The sequence below is a fragment of the Schistocerca americana genome, chromosome 8, assembly GCF_021461395.2.
Source record: "Schistocerca americana isolate TAMUIC-IGC-003095 chromosome 8, iqSchAmer2.1, whole genome shotgun sequence".
NCBI lineage: Eukaryota > Metazoa > Arthropoda > Insecta > Orthoptera > Acrididae > Schistocerca > Schistocerca americana.
The window spans coordinates 209,208,373-209,221,136 of NC_060126.1; the positions used below are offsets into that span (position 1 = coordinate 209,208,373).

The window sequence follows — 12,764 nt, forward strand, 5'->3', positions numbered from 1 at the left end:
GGTTTCCAGAAAGTTTTTTCAACGGAAAATGCTATATATGCTTTCTCACCAATCAAATTTTGAATGATCTGAATAACCGAACACCATCCATTGGGATTTTTTGTGATCTCTCAAAGGATTTTGATTGTGTAAATCATGAAATTCTGATAGACAAGCTCAAGTATTGTGGCACGAGTGGGACAGTGCACAAATGGTTTAATTTGTACCTAACTGGAAGAGTGCAGAAAGTTGAAATAAGCAGTTCTCATAATATGCAAAGATCAGCACATTCCTCAAACTGGGGAACTATCAAGAATGGGGTTCCACAAGGGTCAGTCTTGGGTCCTTTGTTGTTCTTAATATATATTAATGACTTGCCATCTATATTCATGAAGAGGCGAAGTTAGTTCTCTTTGCTGATGATACAAGTATAGTAATCACACCTGACAAACAAGGATTAACTGATGAAATTGTCAATAATGTCTTTCAGAAAATTACTAAGTGGTTCCTTGTAAACGGACTCTCACTGAATTTTGATAAGACACAGTACATACAGTTCTGTACAGTAAATGGTATGGCGCCATTAATAAAGATAGACCTTAATCAGAAGCATATAGCTAAGGTAGAATATTCAAAATTTTTAGGTGTGTCCATTGATGAGAGATCAAATTGGAAGAAACACATTGATGATCTGCTGAAACGTTTGAGTTCAGCTACTTATGCAATAAGGGTCATTGCAAATTTTGGTGATAAACATCTTAGTAAATTAGCTTACTACGCCTATTTTCACTCATTGCTTGCATATGGCATCATATTTTGGGGTAATTCATCACTGAGGAATAAATAATAATCAGAATGATAGCTGGATTCCACCCAAGATCAGCCTGCAGACATTTATTTAAGGATCTAGGGATATTCACAGTAGCTTCTCAGTATATATACTCTCTTACGAAATTTGTTATTAACAACCAAACCCAATTCAAAAGTAATAGCAGTGTGCATAACTACAATACTAGGATAAAGGATGATCTTCACTATTCAAGATTAAATCTAACTTTGGCACAGAAAGGGGTGAATTATACTGCCACTAAAGTCTTTGGTCACTTACCAAATAGTATCAAAAGTCTGACAGATAACCAACAAGTATTTAAGAAGAAATTAAAAGAATTTCTGAATGACAACTCCTGCTATTCCATAGAGGAATTTTTAGATATAAATTTAAAAAGGAAAAAAACGAAACAAAAAAATTATAAATTTAAAAAAAAAAATAGAAAAACAAAAAATAAAAAAGTTGTTATATTAACTTAATTATGTTGTTAAATTAACTTAATTATGTCATGTATTGGAAAATTTGACTCGTTCCACATCATTACGAAATATCGTATTCATGATCCATGGAACTAGTACTAATCTAATCTAATCCTTTGCTGTCTCTGACAGAATTACAATGTCATCGGCGAACCCCAAAGTTTTTATTTCTTTTCCATGGATTTTAATACATACTCCGAACTTCTCTTTTCTTTCCTTTACTGCTTGCTCAGTATACAGATTGAATAACATCGGGGATAGGCTACAACCCTGTCTCACTCCCTTCCCAACCACTGCTTCCCTTTCATGCCCCTCGACTCTTATAACTGCCATCTGGTTTCTGTACAAATTGTAAATAGCCTTTCGCTCTCTGTATTTTACCCCAGCCACTTTCTGAATTTGAAAGAGAGTATTCCAGTCAACATTGTGAAAAGCTTTCTCTAAGTCTACAAATGCTAGAAACGTAGGTTTGCCTTTCCTTAATCTATTTTCTAAGATAAGTCGTAGTGTCAGTATTGCCTCACGTGTTCCAACACAACATTTCTACGGAATCCAAACTGATCTTCCCCGAGGTCGGCTTCTACCAGTTTTTCCATTCGTCTGTAAAGAATTCGTGTTAGTATTTTGCAGCCGTGGCTTATTAAACTGATAGTTCGGTAATTTTCACATCTGTCAACACCTGCTTTCTTTGGGATTGGAATTACTATATTCTTCTTGAAGTCTGAGGGTATTTCGCCTGTCTCATATATCTTGCTCACCAGATGGTAGAGTTGTGTCAGGACTGACTCTCCCAAGGCTATCAGTAGTTCTAATGGTATTTTGTCTACTCCTGGGGCCTTGTTTTGACTTTTTCAGCGCTCTGTTAAACTCTTCACGCAGTATCATATCTCCCATTTCATCTTCATCTACATCCTCTTCCATTTCCATAATGTTGTCCTCAGGTACATCGCCCGTGTATAGACCTTCTATATACTCCTTCCACCTTTCTGCTTTCCCTTCTTTGCTTAGAACTGGGTTTCTATCTGAGCTCTTGATATTCGTGCAAGTGGTTCTCTTGTCTCCAAAGGTCTCTTTAATTTTCCTGTAGGCAGTATCTATCTTAACCCTAGTGAGGTAAGCCTCTACATCCTTACATTTGTCCTCTAGCCATCGCTGCTTAGCCATTTTGCACTTCCTGTCGATATCATTTTTGAGACATTTGTATTCCTTTTTGCCTGTTTCATTTACTGCATTTTTATATTTTCTCCTTTCATCAGTTAAAATCAATATTTCTTCTGTTACACAAGGGTTCCTACTAGCCCTTGTCTTTTTACCTACTTGATCCTCTGCTGCCTTCACTATTTCATCTCTCAAAGCTACCCATTCTTCTTCTACTGTATTTCTTTCCCCCATCCTTGATAATCGTTCCCTAATGCTCTCCCTGAAACTCTCTACAACCCTTGGTTCTGTCAGTTTATCCAGGTCCCATGTCCTTAAATTCCCACCTTTTTGCAGTAACTGTATACCACCGTAAACTGCTGAGTTATCAGTATTCTGACTGGTTTGATTTGGCTCTCCACGAATTCCTCTCATGAGCCAATCTTTCATCTCAGAGTAGCACTTGCTAACTAAGTCCTCAATTATTTGTTGAATGCATTCCAATATCTGTCTTCCTCTACAGATTTTATTCTCCACAACTCCATCTAGCAATATGGAGGTGATTCCCTTTGGCCTTAACAGATATTCAGTCATCCTGTCCCTTCGCCGGCCGTGGTGGCCGCGCGGGGTTCTAGGCGCTACAGTGTGGAACCGCGCGACCACTACGGTCGCAGGTGCGAATCCTGCCTCGGGCATGGATGTGAGTGATGTCCTTAGTTTAGTGAGGTTTAAGCTGTTCTAAGTTCTAGGGGACTGATGACCTTAGAAGTTAAGTCCCATAGTGCTCAGAGCCATTTTTTAACCTGTCCCTTCTTTTTGTCAGTGCTTTCCATATATTCCTCTCTATGGCGATTCCGGGGAGAACTTCCTCGTTCCTCATCTTAGCAGTCCTCCAGATTTTCAGCATTCTTCTGTAGCACCACATTTAAAATGCTTCGATTCTCTTCTGTTCCCGTTTTCCCACAGTCCATGATTCACTACCATACAATGCTCCAAACGTACATTCTCAGAGATTTTTAACTCAAATTGAGACCTATGTTTGACACTAATAGATTTCTCGTGGCCAGGAATGCCATTTTTGCCAGTGCTAGTCTGCTTTTTTTGCCTTCCTCGCTCCGTCCATCGTGGATTATTTTGCTGCCTAAGTAGCAGAATTTCTTAACTTCATCTACTTCGTGATCCCCAATTCTGATGTTAAGTTTTTCGGAATTCTGATTTTTGCAACTTCTCATTACGATTGCCATTATTTGATTTATTCTAAATCCATATGTTTTTCCGAAAGTTTGGTTCAAAATGGCTCTGAGCACTATGGGACTCAACTGCTGTGGTCATCAGTCCCCTAGAACTTAGAACTACTTAAACCTAACTAACCTAAGGACATCACACACATCCATGCCCGAGGCAGGATTCGAACCTGCGACCGTAGCAGTCGCACGGTTCCGGACTGCGCGCCTAGAACCGCGAGACCACCGCGGCCGGCTCCGAAAGTTTGATGGTATTTTTTTATGTATATAGACTGAAACGACGACTGTAAACATGTGCCAAGACCGGGAATCGAACCCGTGTCTCCTGTTTACTAGACAGGTTTGTTAGCCACTAAGCCACCTTACATAGCGATTCACACAACTGCGACCGAGCGAGGTGGCGCGGTGGTTAGACACTGGACTCGCATTCGGGAGGACGACGGTTCAATCCGGCGTCCGGCCATCCTGATTTAGGTTTTCCGTGATTTCCCTAAATCGCTCCAGGCAAATGCCGGGATGGTTCGTTTCAAAGTGCACGGCCGACTTCCTTCCCCGTCCTTCCCTGATCCGATGAGACCGATGACCTCGCTGTCTGGTCTCCTTCCCCGGAACAACCAACCACACAACTGCACGGATTAGCCTGCCACGCCTCTCTCCTCGATCCAAATTCTCACTGCCGTCCCAGCCTACTTTAAATTCCCCCTGAACTGAATTACCGAGGCTCTCCATCTTCTGGAATAGCATGTCAACATCGAGTGTAAGTGAGGGATCCAGCCTGGAATACAGGCGAAGGTACTTCTACAAATGAAATGACACAACTTTAGAGACGTCACTGCTCTCATACAGTATGAGTCCAGTAAAGTCTCTAAAGCTGTGTCATTTCATTTGTATAAGTACCTTTGCCTGGATTTCAGGCTGGCTCTCCCATTTACATCTGATGCTGAGCTGCTATTCCAGAACCCCCATTTACGTTCGATGCTGACATGCTATTCCAGAAAATGGAGAGCCTCGGTAATTCTGTTCGGGTGTAAGGGAAAATTTAAAGAAGGCTGAGGCGGCAGTGAAAATTTGGATCGAGGAGAGAGGCATGCCACGCTAATCCGTGCTGTCGTATAAACTGCTGTGCCAAGGTGGCTTAGTGGCTAACGCACCAGCCTAGTAAGCGGGAGACCTCGGTTCGATTCCTGGCCTTGCTACAAATTTTCACTCGTCGCTTCTGTTTATGCACATAAAACTACATATGTATGAGACCAATATAGTTTCTGAAGTTGTGTCTTTTCATTTGTAGTCTGATAATATATCGCCAGTCTCATACATCCTACATACGAAATAGCCATTTTGTTGCCACTTCTCCCAATGATTTATAGATTCCGGTGGAAGGTTATATAGATCGTCTACCATATTTGATCTTAAGTCTTCCAAAGGTTTTTTAAATTCTGACTCTAATACTGGATCCCCTACCTCTTCGCTGTCGACTCCTGTTTCTTCGTCTATCACGTCATCACACAAGACCCCCTCATAAAGGCTTTCAGTGTACTCTTTCCATTTATCTACTCTCTCTTCTGCATTTGACAGTAAAATTCCCATTGCACTCTTAATGTTACCGCTCTTGCTTTAATCTCACCGAAGGTCGTTTTGACTTTCTATATGCTGAGTCAGTCCTTCTGACAATCATTTCTTTTCCGATTTCTTCACACTTTTCATGCAACCAGTTTGCCTTAGCTTTCCCGCACTTCCTAGTTACGTCGTTTCTATGTGGCTTATATTTCTATATTCGTGGATTTCCCTGAACGTTTTGTACTTCCTCTTTTCGTCGATCAGCCTAAGTATTTCTTCTGTTACCCATAGTTCCCTCGGATTACCATCCTTTTACCTGTGTTTATGTTTCCAGTTTCTCTAATTGTCCTTTAGATGTCCATTCCCCTTCAACTGAACTGTCTACTGAGCTGGGCTATTCACTATTGCAGTATCTAAAGCCTCAGAGAACTTGAAGCGTATCTCTTTATTCCTTAGAATTTTCGTGTCTCCTTCTTTCAGCATTAATTCTTCCTGACTGGTCTCCTGAACTTCAGCCTGCTCTTCATCATTACTAAATTGTGAGCTGAGTCTATATCTGCTCCAGGGTGCGCCTTACAATCCGGTATCGGATTTTGGAATTTTTGCGTGACCATGACGTTACCTAACTGAAATCTTTCCTTACCTTCCGGCCTTTTCGTAGTATACCTCCTCTTGCGATTCTCGAACGAACATTCGCTATTACTAGCTGAAATTTACTGCCAAACTCAATTCGTCTTTATCCTTTCTCATTGCTACTACCACGCACATACTATCCCGTAACCCCTTCTTCTATTTTTTCCCCTGCAACCATGTGCCAATCCCCCATGACTATAAGATTTTCATCTCCCTTTACGTACTGTGGTATCCGTTTAGTATCCTCATATATTTTCTAGATGTCTTCATCTTCTCCTTGCGTCGTCGGCATGTATACATCTACTATTGTTGTCTGTGTTGGGTTGTTGTCGATCTGATGAGGAAAACCCTATAACTGAACTGTTCAACTCTGCCCTATCTTCCTATTCATAACTAATCCAACTCCTGTTATAAGGTATTCTGTTACTGTTGATATTACCCCGTACTCACTGACCAGAAATCCCTGTCTCCTTTGCAGTTCACTTACTTTTTGTTCCATTTGACATATTTACCCTTCTCCATCATCCCAGAAAGTTTGTAACATCATCACGAAGTCACCCCATGAATGTTTTACGACATGAACTACATCCTTACTATGAGTCTATGGATCCAAAAGTATGTCTAATCTAATCTGAAGGCCGCGCAGGGTATCCGAGCGGTCTAGGGAGCCTTGTCACGGTCCGCACAGCTCGCCCATCGGAGGTTCGAGTCCTCCCTCGGGCCTGGGTATGTGTGTGTCTTGTCTTTAGCGTAAGTTAGATTAAGTAGTGTATAAGCTTAGGTCCCATAAGACCTTACCACAGTATAAAAAAAAAATAATCCGTAGGAAAAAGAGGGATCAATAGTTTTGGAAGGCATTGCTAGTGTTTGTGACAGGAAGGGACAGACACAGGACTATGGGAAAGAGGTAACCATACTATAGAATCAATACAAAGATCAATAGAAAGGGCGATAGTGCTTGATTTTCATGCGGTGTCATTTGAGGAGACGTGACGGTAATTGTCTGTGCTGGTCAAACTGAAGCATCATTAGTATTTATGAACAACAGTATTTTTCTAACGTAAAAACATTATTTTTTAACGTGGAATATCGATGTTGAGGTTGTATTTCAACCATTGACAAGAGCAGACGATATTATTATTTTTCTTTGGAATATTTTAGTGGAAAATTTATTTAAGTAATAAGTTGTATAACGTATAAGTTATGGTGGCAGCAAGTCACAACATATCCCTGAAAATCCTCAAAACGGTAAAGTAATAATCACAGACTTACAAAGCGTTCTGAAATCAAGTAGTTACAGAAGTTAGTACAAGATAACTGGTAAATACATCCCAGACGCAGTAGATCGCTGCCACCAGGCAAAGACAACTGGTCAAATTACAGAATTCATATAGATCAAACTCACTGTAGCATTAAACACATGGACAAAGGATTTCGACTAGCGTAGATGGAATGAGCAGCAGAAGACATGAAACTCCCATACACAGATTACATGCTGAAAATAAAACGACAAGCAGTTCTCTCGTAACAGAATCAATGGAACGAAAGTCAAAAAGCAAGAGATGAAATCTATGTAAGTATAAAGCCATTCATATCAAGACAGAGATGGTTTTTAAAGTTCTCAAACTCAAGGAATGAGAATACGTCTCAGTTATGTCTTCCCGCATCCACTTACATAAAATCTTCGTGCTGGATATACACTACTGTCAATGCGATGACGAACCATTTAGTGGTCTAAATCACATCCTGTTTCAGTGCAGGCGCTATGAGAAAAGCAAAGTCGAATTTATAAGGGAGCTTTCGAGATTCGGTCACTACCTGCCACATTGCGATATCTCAGTTCCTTGAAATAAAATCAGAAGTGGATATGACGCCATAACCAGGTTTATAACACAACATAACATAAAAAAGGAATGATGGACGTTGAAATTAAATGAAGCATACAATTAAATTTTTTAATACAAACAAGGGTTAACGGTAAGCTTATATCTAGTAGTGTAATTGAATATACAGGGGATTCAGCTGCCCTTACCAAAGGGTTTTATGTAAACCGCAACACCTCCAAATTTCACACTCTTATTCTCTTTCTATCTGCGCACGAACTATTAGTCCTACAGAGAAAGTGCGCAGGACTTTTTTGTAGGAAATGTAACGTAGTTAAATTTTTTAGTGGGATACGTTTTCCCTGGAGGCCACAGTTTTCGAGTTATTCAAGAAAAACTCATTTGAAGGTTACTATTGTGCGTTTTCTCGAGTAATTCGAAAGCTGCGGCCTCTGATGAAAACGTATCCCAGTACAAAATTTAGTTGTATTAAATTTCCTACAAAAAGGTCCTATTCACTTCTTGCTGTTGGACTATTAGTCTGCATGTAGCGAGGGAGAGAACTTAAAAATCTTACATGTGGCATTCGAAGGCGTAATGGGCTGCAGAAACCCCATAGGTAGGGGCACCTGAATCACCCTCTAAATAACAACAGTTCGAAGGAAAATTAAAGAAAGCGTGCCCTGAATATTACTTCGATATTTTTGTAAATCCTTTTAAATTGTGACGCCGAAAAAGTATGCATGCTAGAAGCCGTAAGTAAATTAGTAAAAAAGTTACATATTACATATTTATTACTGAAATATCCATGCAGTTTGGGTGGGGTGTCATCTTTGAAAGCTGTTTATGTTAAATATGTGGGAGCAAATTCACTGAGACGTATACAAAAGAAATCAACAGAATTCAGATGGTAGAGCACTTGCCCACGAAAGGCAAAGGTCCCGAGTTCGAGTCTCGGTCGGGCACACAGTTTTAATCTGCCAGGAAGTTTCATATCAGCGCACACTCCGCTGCAGAGTGAAAATCTCATTCTGGAAACAGAATTCACAGTTCAACAGTTTCTGGCACATTGATTCGCAGTGAATATCCTCACATGACAACAGAAAGACCTGATGAACCTGTGACTTCCAGATGTACAGTGACGTAGCGAAGACGCTACAAGGTAATCGGAATATGTTATGAAGTTTTCCATGTATTTCACTGTCTCGTTTCTGTACGTGTACCATGAAAGTACAATCGTGAATGGAATTTGTAATGTGGTAAGAAGGCAGTTAAATTATTAGATTATTTCAAACAGTCTGTTCTTTATCTGGACGTGTCACGTTCATATTTTAGTAGGAGAAAGGGAAACCAGTAACTACGGAAAGAAAGACATAACACAGCATACCACACTGCTGTTGTAGGCGATACGAATAGACTGGCGCAGGAATCAATCAAAGTACGAATATTTGCTTTATGCATGCGATCTTGAGATATGCGGAGTTGTCAAACAGAAAGATGGTTAAATCGCAGTTCATACCTGAGAGGGCTGTATAGGCTGGCTGTCGCTTCCGCAGAGGTTCCAGCTAGCTGCAGCGGACTGATGCCTCAACAGGCCGGCCCGGGGTTTATATGGTGGTGGTACATGTGAGCCCTCCCCACCTCGAGTTCGCGGGACGGCACCGGAGGCGGGGAAGTCCCCCGTCGGCTGGAGCCTGATCACGGTGCTGCGACGCGTCGCTGGGAAGGCAGGGCGGTGACCTTGCAGTACGGTCGCCCGGCTCTGCCCTCGCGCCGCACCAGGATACTCTGTTGTAAGTCTGCACACGCAAACCGACGGTTGCGCGGGTCCCGTAGCACTGCGGAACCGCTGTTTCGGAATACACTGAGGTAGATATAGTGATCAGTGTGCTCTTAAGCTGCGGCTGCAGTGGCACCGGCGCAAGGAAATACCGCCGACGACCGACATCGGTCGATGACAACCGATTTTGAGTCAGTACGCCAGCACTGCGCTGTTTCACAAGGAAGACTTTGACTGCGAGATCGCAAGTTCGGTTCTTAGTACGTGTTGTGTTAACAGTTATGGTTTAATAGGTAGCTGTGGTGTAGAGGTAGCATATACAGTTCGTAATTACGTGAGAGGATAAGGTCCTACGTTCGATACCCAGCAATTCTTACATTTGACAGTGCTGCCAAAGCCGATTCACTAAACACAGCCTTCCGAAATGCCTTCACAGCAGAAGACGAAGTAAATATTCCAGAATTCGAATCGAGAACAGCTGCCGACATGAGTAACGTAGAAGTAAATATCCTAGGAGTAGTGAAGCAACTCAAATCACTTAATAGAAGCAAGTCTTCTGGTCCAGACTGTATACCAGTTAGGTTCCTTTCGGAGAATGCTGATGCTTTAGCTCCATACTTAACAATCATATACAACCGTTCGCTCGACGAAAGATCCGTACCCAAAGACTGGAAAGTTGCACAGGTCACACCAAAAAATGTTCAAATGTGTGTGAAATCTTAAGCGACTTAACTGCTAAGGTCATCAGTCCCTAAGCTTACACACTACTTAACCTAAATTATCCTAAGGACAAACACACACACCCAAGCCTAAGGGAGGACTCGAACCTCCGCCGGGACCAGCCGCACAGTCCATGATGCAGCGCCTGAGACCGCTCGGCTAATTCCACGCTACCAGGTCACACCAATATTCAAGAAAGGTAGTAGGAGTAACCTACTAAATTGCATGCCCATATCGTTAACGACGATATGCAGCAGGATTTTAGGACATATATTGTGTTCGAATATTATGAATTACCTCGAAGCTAACACAGTCAACATGGGTTTAGAAAACATAGTTCCTGTGAAACACAGCTAGCTCTTTATTCACATGAAGTGCTGAGTGCTATTGACAAGGGATTTCAAACTGATTTCGTATTTCTGGATTTCCGGAAGACTTTTGACACTGTACCATACAAGTGGCTCGTAGTGAAATTGCGCGCTTATGAAGTATCATCTCAGTTATGTCACTGGATTTGCGATTTCCTGTCAGAGAGGTCACAGTACGTAGTAATTGACGGAAAGTCATCGAGTAAAACAGAAGTGATTTCAGGCGTTCCCCAAGGTAGTGTTATAGGCCCTTTGCTGTTCCTTATCTATATAAACGACTTGGGAGAGAATCTGAGCAGCCGTCTTCGGTTGTTTGCAGATGACGCTGTCGTTTATCGACTAATAAAGTCATCAGAAGATCAAAACAAACTGCAAAACGATTTAGAAAAAATATCTGAATGGTGCGAAAAGTGGCAGTTGAACCTAAATAACGAAAAGTGTGAGGTCATTCACATGACTGCGAAAAGGAACTCGTTAAACTTCGGTTACACAATAAATCAGTCTAATATAAAAGCCGTAAATTCAACTAAATACCTAGGTATTACAATTACGAAGAACTTAAATTGGAAAGAACACATAGAAAATGTTGTGGGGAAGGCTAACCAAAGGCTGGGTTGTATTGGCAGGACATTTAGAAAATGTAACAGACCTACTAAGGAGACTGCCTACACTACGCTTGTCCGTCCTCTTTTAGAATACTGCTGCGCAATGTGGGATCCTTACCAGATAGGACTGACGGAGTACATCGAAAAAGTTCAAAGAAAGACAGCACGTTTTGTATTATCGCGAAATATGAGAGAGTGTGTCACAGAAATGATACAGGATTTGGACTGGAAATCATTAAAAGAAAGGCGTTTTTCGTTGCGACGGAATCTTCTCAGAAATTCCAATCACCAACTTTTTCCTCCGAATGTGAAAATATTTTGTTGACACCGACCTACATAGGGCAGAACGATCACCACGATAAAATAAGGGAAATCAGAGCTCATACGGAAAGATATAGGTGTTCATTCTTTCCGCGCGCTACACGAGATTGGAATAATAGAGAATTGTGAAGGTGGTTCGATGAACCCTCTGCCAGGCGCTTAAATGTGATTTGCAGAGTATCCATGTAGATGTAGATGTAGATTTAGAAGACAGGAAAAATATTAACTGCTAATGGCTCACCATGCGCATCAGGAAGGTGACAAGAAACGAGAGTCAGAGAGGTGTAGAGATCAACCTCCTGTAGTATATATGTATTACGCTTCACAAAATGGACATCGTCCACATTCAAGAAATGTTTAAAACAAACCATTAACTTTCACTATGAACATAGAATGAAAAATGGCGCGTCCCAGTGATCACAAAAGTTCGCACCATCAAGATCGAAGGCGAACAGCTTGGGAGTTACAACCCGTGCAGGATGTTCAGCTAGTTATCCACTCTTAAAGAATGCACATACGAGTGGAATCATATTGGTGTAACGGGATAATGAAATCTGATGGAATGTGATGACATGCAAGCGAATGTGAAACAGACTGTCTTGGAGCATACAGTGAAACTGTCTACCCTTTAAGACGCAGCTGTGGATAGTCCGACAATAGGTTTTATAGGCATGGAACAAGCAAACTTCCAGGGGCTGAGTTTGCTCAGTGGTCCCAAGTGGTATGATGGCAATGTCACACAATCTTAGAGGGAAATTTTCCTATAAGGGAATATGATTTTTATACGCAGACCAGGAATCAAATAAAAGCAAGTTATTTTGACCAGCTACTGACCAAAAGCATTGCTCATACCATGGTTGTAGTTATTTTACTCTCATTTTCCCAATTTCTTGCTGTGATGCAAATATTTCCTACTGCCCTTGCAAGGTCAAGCAAATGAGAAAGAGCACCTCCAACTTCTCGCAGCACAATAAATAACTATGCAGCCAATTTACCATCCAGATTAACAGTCGGCATATTAATACGAATGCGTGAAGGCATCGGTATTAATCAATCTTGATATAACTCTCTCGGTACCATTAATTTGCTGGGTTCCTTTCATGTGTGTCTCCTCTTCAAATTCTGATTGATCGAAGTTGAAAACAAAATCCTTACTGAACGATGAGATCAGTTTTTTTATCTCATCTGCAAATTTTCTGGTCGATTCTGCAGTTTGCTGAGCAACGTCAAGTTGAATCTTTGATTAAAATTTCGTTGTCTTACGTCTTCCAATTCTGTAGCACTGAAGT

General features: G+C 41.2%; 1 protein-coding gene across 1 annotated transcript in view; it reads right to left on the reverse strand.

Moving 5' to 3' along the window:
- Positions 1-9,277, reverse strand: part of LOC124544640 (vanin-like protein 3) — a 151,502-nt gene extending 142,225 nt beyond the window's left edge. The window contains exon 1 of the mRNA XM_047123251.1: positions 9,201-9,277. The gene's annotated coding sequence lies outside the window, so the exon portion shown is untranslated. The remainder of the gene's footprint in view (positions 1-9,200) is intronic.
- Between the last annotated feature and the right edge of the window lie 3,487 nt (positions 9,278-12,764).